General features: G+C 38.7%; 1 pseudogene; it reads left to right on the plus strand.

The window, feature by feature from the left end:
- The first annotated feature begins 1,740 nt into the window (after positions 1-1,740).
- On the plus strand, positions 1,741-2,837 carry LOC102833193 (annotated as a pseudogene).
- The last annotated feature ends 4,733 nt before the right edge of the window (positions 2,838-7,570 follow it).

Genomic DNA, 7,570 nt, shown 5'->3' on the forward strand with positions numbered 1-7,570 from the left:
CGCTATGGGTTAGATTCGACCCGACGGCACTTAACAACAACAACAACAGGAGTTGGGGTGCCATTCTGTAATACTTTGTTGTCAACCAGTCCTTTTTACTTTGTAATATAGCTTTCACCCACAATCTGAGTGGGCTTAAGTGAGTAAACATCAGCTTAATATCATGTTTGACTGTTCGTGTATCTTTGCTTAAACCTCCTTTATATGAGGAAAATCATCTAACTTTGAGCACAAAGTATATGAATGATTAAGAAATGTCAAGTAAATGCAACAAAAGTAATCTGCGTCAAGACCTGGGCAAATGATTTGCTTTTTCTTTCTAAAAGAATTTAGAGTAAGATAGCAAAATATGAGGTGAGGTCATAGTCTTGAGCACATAGTGTATCACTTGAAAATATAAGTGAGTGTCACTATTAGCTTTATGCCTTAAAGAATGAAAAGCAAATAACTTTCTTTCAGTCTAAAATATTTTCTTTATTTCATGTGTAAGTTGATGATTTTCTGCCAGAAATCATACTATCAAAAACACAAAGGAAGATGTAAGCACATCCCTAGAATGACTTGGAATGGAAAGGATTAGAAACTATGAAAAAGTTGTGCACAGAAATATTTAGCAGTTGTTCTGACATACACATTCTGTTCATTGAAATTACTAAGAAAGTTGATTTAAACTGGCTATCTTAAAAACAAAAACAAACACGACTTCTATGCCAGTTTGTCATACTGTAGTGATTTATGTGCTACTGTAATGATAGAAGCTATGATATTTTAAATATAAGCAGGGTCACCCATGGTGGATAGGTTTCAATGGAGCGTCCAGAATAAGACAGACTAGGAAGAAGGAGATACAGACTACTTCAAAATGCTTAGCCACAGAATTCCTTAGAATAGTAAGGGAACATTGTCAGATATAGTACAGGGAAATGAAAACTTTATGAATAGCAACAGAACATCTCAGTTATAGTATCATAAGATTAGCATTTCTGAAGGAAAGACATTTAAAACACTACTGCAGAAGAGCTGCCTTCTTAAAGTAGAACTGACCATAATTACATGAATGAAGAAAAAAAAATCTTGTGAATAGCTGCAAGCTATTAATAATCAGAACATGTAATGTACAATGCATGAATGAAAACTGGAAATTGTAAAAAATGAAATGGAACACATAAAATTGATATCCTAGGCATTAGTCAGCTAAAATGGACTGGTATTGGCCATTTCATATATGCAATCATATGGTTCACTATGCCAGGAAAAACAAATAGAAGATGAATGATATCCAATTCATGATAAAAAATAACTTCTCAAGATTTATATTAAGGTTCAATACTGTCTGTGATAGGATAATATCCATACACCTATAAGGACACCTGGTAGAATAGTGGGTTATGAGTTTAGCTGCTTACCACAAGGTCAGCAGTTCGAAACTACTAGCTGCTCAGTGGGAAAAAGATGAAACTTTCTGTTCTTGTAAGCATTTGCAGCTTCTGAAACTCTATACAGGGTACTATGGTTGGAAATTACTCGATGGCATGTAAGAGCAACAGCTCAAGGAAGACCAGGTAATACCACTATTATTCAAATTTATTATATGATGAAATCAAAGAATTCTACCAAACTCTTCAGCCTGATATTGATCAAACATGCAATCAAGATGCACTGATAATTACTGGTGATTGGAATGTTGAATTTGGAGCAAAGAGGAAAGGTCCATAGAAAATATTATTGTTAGGGAGCAGTATGGTGGCTACCATGGCCGAACAGTCGGCAGGGAGCAGTAAGGGCCATCAGTGGGACCGACATGTACGGTTCTTTCAACGCTGCCTCCAGATCTTAACGGAGTGCTATTCTTTGGAGACAAGCAGGTTGACAGTTGCACTTTTTCCACTCTCCGGGCTGGATATGTTGTACTCCTTAGATGTAGTGAACAAAGATGATAAAATAGAATGGATTTACTCCCTGCAGGTCCTTCCCACAGAAGACAGTGAGATCAAATTTAAATCGCTGTCTTTTCCGAGATTCTTCATACTTGGGCATTCCATTCAATCCATCAAAGAATTCTGGGACAGTTCATCCTTATGACAGTGGCCACACAGCAATGACCTACATTGGCCTTTCATACTTAGTTATTCTTGGAGACCACTTCAGCAGAGTAAATAAAGAAGCTTGCTTAGCAGGCTTAAGAGCTCTTCAGCCAGAAGATGAAAAGTTTTTGAAAAGTTTCACACTGAAGGAAGTGAAAATGACATGTGATTTGTGTACTGTCTTCCTGTATTTGCTATAAGCTCAACAACTGGTTAAGCATGGATATGTAAAAAAGCTATTGACTATATTAGAAGAAGGAGCTCTGGTAGCGTATTGGTTATGAATCAGGTTGCTAAGCTCAAGGTTGGCAATTCAAAACTACCAGACTTTCTGTGGGAGAAAGATAAGGCTTTCTGCTCCTGTAAAGATTTACAGCCTCAGAAACTCTGTACAGGGTCACTATGAGTTGGAACCCACTCCACAGTACTTAACAACACCAACAACATACTAGAAGAAATATGCTTCTGAAAATGTTCTAATACACGAACTTTGAGAAAAATAGAAATTACATCTTATCAACTCAAGATCGCCTAGTAGGGGGATTTGCCAAGTGGCCAGATAGTCATCCAGATGCTTTACATGCATACTTTGGGATATGTGGACTGTAACTAATGGAGGAAAGTGTAATTTGTAAAGTACATCCTGCCCTGAATGTAAGCACACGGACTTCTGAACGTCTTCGAGCTCTCCACCAGAGTTGGAAAACCAAGGACTCTATGCACTGTTCAGAGAACATACACATCTCCACATGAATGGCGTTAGATTGGGACAGTAGGGGTGGGGGGAGGTTTGTAGCATAATAGTAGCCCAAGGGTAAAAGCCATGTATAACCAAGTGTGCACTTTTTTAAAGAGGTGGAGTTATACTATCAAATATCACACTGATGTCACTTTGGGATATGGTCTTAAGCCAATAACTTTTTTACTGTGTTTCAAGGAAATCTTTGTTGAAGTCTGAACCACAGTGCACTCTATCATAGTTCTTAAATATTTCTACTGTATTTCTACAAAGTTCTTTTAGGCAAATTAACTGTATGGTATGTAATTATCTTTAAAAAAAAACACACCAAAAAACACTTCAGTAAAAATTGTATCCTAAAATGGACACAAATCAAAAGAGTTTACATTTCATATAACGTTGATAATCTTTCAGTGAAAACATAGTGATTATTTTAAAAGTTTGATTACGAACAGTAGAAAATTGCTTGAAGAATTATCTGGGATTATTTTTGGAATATAGATAATTCCATATTTTTTTAAAAGAATGACTTATTTTGTCTTATTCTAAAGTAGAGTGTGCCTATTTAAATGAAATTAGTGACTTCACAATAAGAATCAATGAAAGCTTAACTAATAACAACAGTTTTCTAGGGAAAGTTTGTTTTAACAAGATTTTATTATGTATTAAAGTCACTATAACTGAGAGAAAATTAGTTAGCTCTATGTGATTGTGAAAAGAAAAGCTCTGTGCAATGCCATGGTGAATACCAGGTATGTTTAATTTTAATCTAAAATCATTAGTTGCCTTTTTTCTTTCTGGGGATCAAATAACCTTTCATATACTGAAGGGAACATAATTAGTGTTTTGTTTACTTTTTGAAATACATGATATCGTAAATTAAAAGAAAATATTGTTAGACATGATACTGGAGATTTCGTGTTGTTGTTAGGTGCAGTCTAGTCAGTTCCATTTGCTAGCTACCCTATATATAAAATGGAAAAATATGTGACACCAGCCATTCCTCCCACAGCACTCTCTCTACTTCTCTACTGGGCTCAATAATCTGTTGCAATGGGCATCCAGAACTCAGACACTGTATTAACTTATATGGGGATTATTAGGGAAGTTAATGGGTTAAAATATGGGATTAGGAAATATTCAGGACACAGTTGTTCCAGATGTTGTTAGGTGCCATCAAGTTGGTACAGACTCACAGCAAACTGACACATAACAGAACAAACACTTCCCAATCATGGGTCAACCTCAAAATTGTTGCCACGCTTGATCCCATTGATACTGCCACTTTACCAATCCATCTCACTGGGGGGTCTTCCTCTTTTTATCTGACCTTCCACATTACCAAACACGATATCCTTCTTCAGCAATTGATCCCTCCTGACAATACGTCTGACGTATAAGAGACGAAGTTTGGCCATCCTGGCCTCCAAGGAGCACTCTGGCTGAACTTCTTCCAATACAGATCTGTTGGTTCTTTTGGCAGCCCATGGTACTTTCAGTATTCTCCTCTAACATCGTTAACTCAAAAACATCAATTCTTCTACGATCTTCCTTCTTCACTGTCCAGCTTTTGCATGCATATGAGGTTATTGAAAATACCAAGGGTCAGGAACACCTTAGTCCTCAAGCTCTCATCTTTGCTCTTCAACACTTTACAAAGGTCTTGTGCAGCAGATTTGCCTAATGCAATATGTCATTTGATTTCTTGACTGTTGCTTCCATGAGTGTTGATTGTTGATCCAAGAATGAATTCCTTGACAACTTTAATCTTTTCTCCATTGATAAGACTGTTATTTATTTGTCCAGTGGTGAAGATTTTTTTTTTTTCCCCATACATTGAGTTGCAATCCATACTGAAGGCTGTGCTCTTTGATCTTCATCAGTAAATATTTTAAGTCCTCTTCACTTTCAACAAGCAAGGGTATATCATCTGCATGTCACAGGTTGTTAATGAGTCTACCTCCAATCCTGATGCCACATTTTTCTTCATATAACCCTGCTTCTTGGATTATTTGCTCAGCATACAGGTTGAATAAGTATGGTGAAAGATACAACCCTGTCTCACACCTTTCTTAATTTAAAACCATTCAGTGTTCCCATGTTCTGTTCGAACAACTGCCTTTTGGTCCAGGTACAGATTCCTCATGAGCACAATTAAGTGTTCCAGAATACTCATACTTTGAAATGTTGTCTATAGCTTGTCATGATCCACACAATTGAAAGCTTTTCCATAGTCAATAAACCACCAGTAAATATCTTTCTGATAGTCTCTGCTTTCAGCCAAGATCCATCAGACATCAGCAGTGATATCCCTCATTCCATGGCCTCTTCTGAATCAGGCTTGAACCTCTGGAAGTTCTCTGTTAATGTATGCTTGCAGCGTTTCTGTATTTCCTTTAGTAAAACTTTACTCACATGGGATATCAAAGACTGATGATTTCTGTATTCCATTTGGTCACCTCTCTTTGCAATGGTCACAAATACATATCTCTTCCAATCAGTCTGCCAGATAGTTGTCTTCCAAATTTCTGGGCATAGATGAATGAGTGCCTCCTGTGCCACTTCACTTTCTTTTAACATTTCCATTTTTATTACATCATTTCCTGGTGCCGTGTTCTTTGCCAATTCCTTCAATGCACCTTGGAATTCCTCTTTCATATACTACCTCTTGAAATGGTTGAACAACAATCATTTCCTTTTGGTACAGTGACTCTGCGTATTCCTTCCATCTTTTTTGATGCTTTCTTGTTGGGAGAAGCTGAGCATAATGTCCCTGACTTGGGGATAGTTTAACTGAAGGGTTGCAACTGAACAGTTGTGGTCCAGAAACTCAGTTTACTTCCAAGTCAAAGTTCCCATCCCCTCCCCTCAACCCTTGAGGAATGCCTCACGGGTATGGGCACTTGCAAGGTCATTCCTTGTATTAAGCTATGTTCTTTGGCTCAGCTTGAGCAACATTCTAGACACCCTATCTTTGTTTCCCTAGTAACTACATTCTTCTGTTAAAGTCCTGCTTACTGCATACATCAAAACACCAGAGGTTATTCTTTTCCTTGACCCCAAGCACCTTCCCTTGAGTTGTGTATAAAATAAAATCACTGCCTTGGTGGGTGCTATAGTATCTCCATCAAAGTGCTGCATTCCACCTGTTCCCAACTATTCTATTTCCAAATATGTCTTATATCTTCATTTTATTTCAAATCTCTCATTGCCCCTACTCAGGTTTTATCTCTCCATGCAGGTTGCAGAGAAAGGCCAATTGTCAGACATGGCAGTTTGGTACCCAACATGTGCCCCAAGTACAGGGGAACTCTTAAGCCAGAGATGAAGAGATGTTCCAAGCTGCATGCATTCAGATAAGGTATGGAGTGAGTTAGAGAAGGGTGTAATACATGGGTCAACAGATGGCCAGATGTTTGTAGATATGCTTAAAGCCCTATTGAGGGCCAGAGGAACTTCTTTTAAAGGTGTTCAGCTTGCTCAATTTTTAGATTTTGTACAATATACCTGTCCCTGGTTTCCTAAGAAGGGACTGTAAATTTGGATACCTGGGGGAAGGTCAGAAGGCAGTTTCATGATTGGTATATTGCTGAAGGACCTGAGAAGATACCATTTCATACATTTTTCTCTCTGGACACTTCTGCATGATAGTTTAGATCCTTGGCCTGACTCTAAAAGAGTGGCCTGTAATTCATATCCTGAACTTGCAGAGAATTTGCAGCAGACAGTGCAGGGATGTGAAGAGCTAAAGTTGTCTGAGTCATTGGTGCCACAGAAGGAGGAGTTGGGAGAACAGAGAGCCTCCACTTGTCCCCCAAGCTGTTCCTTAAAGGAACAAGGGGACCCAGAAGTGGAGGGCTCCAGCTCAGATTGGGAGAAAAAATCTGAGATATGTGCTTCCCGGCTGGCTACATTATCTCTCACTGAAGGAACTGCTGCCAACACAAACCCAAAGAGCTGGGCTTAATGCCAAAAGCAAGGGAGTAGTTATCTTGTGCTCTGCCTGCTTTGTCTCTAGTTCAAAAGGCCTTGATAGAAACAAGTTTGGCAAGGGAGGGTATGATGGGTTTTTGACAAGGAGTCTATCCAGTCCTTGAGAGGCCTGATCCTCAGAAACCAGGTCAAATGCTCTGAAAACATCAGATCATCCCTGTCAAGATCAGTTTCTACATATGGACCTATTGCACCTTTTACTTTAAGTCTGTTGAATACAATCACAATTGAGGCCCTATGTCCATATGACTGGCAGACTATATCTAAGGCCTGTCTTTCCCCAGGAGATTTTTTTCCACCTTATGTGGAAAACAAGATGGCATGAGCTTAGCACTGAGCAAGCAGAATGAAATCAAAACCATAATATTCCCATCACCTTGGATATGTTAGTGGGGATGGGAGATTATGCAGCAACAGCCCAGCAGCTACATTTTACTGTTCAGACATATCAGCAGATCAATAAAGGTGCACAAAGGGCTTGGAAGGAACTACCCACAAAGGGAGAAATTTGGACATATTTAGCATCAGATAAAATCCTGAAGAGCCTTTTCAGAAGTTTGTAGCTCACTTTTTACAAGCAGTGGGGCAGACTATCTCCAATTCCCTGGCCAACAGCTGGTAGTGAAACAATTGGGGTTTGATCTGGTAGCGTAGTGGTTACGAATAGGGCTGCAAACCTCAAGACCAGCAGTTCGAAACTACCAGGGGCTCCACGGGAGAAAGATGAGGCGTTCTGCTCCCGTAAAGATTTACA

The sequence above is a fragment of the Chrysochloris asiatica genome, unplaced genomic scaffold (genome assembly GCF_000296735.1).
Source record: "Chrysochloris asiatica unplaced genomic scaffold, ChrAsi1.0 scaffold00202, whole genome shotgun sequence".
Lineage (NCBI taxonomy): Eukaryota > Metazoa > Chordata > Mammalia > Afrosoricida > Chrysochloridae > Chrysochloris > Chrysochloris asiatica.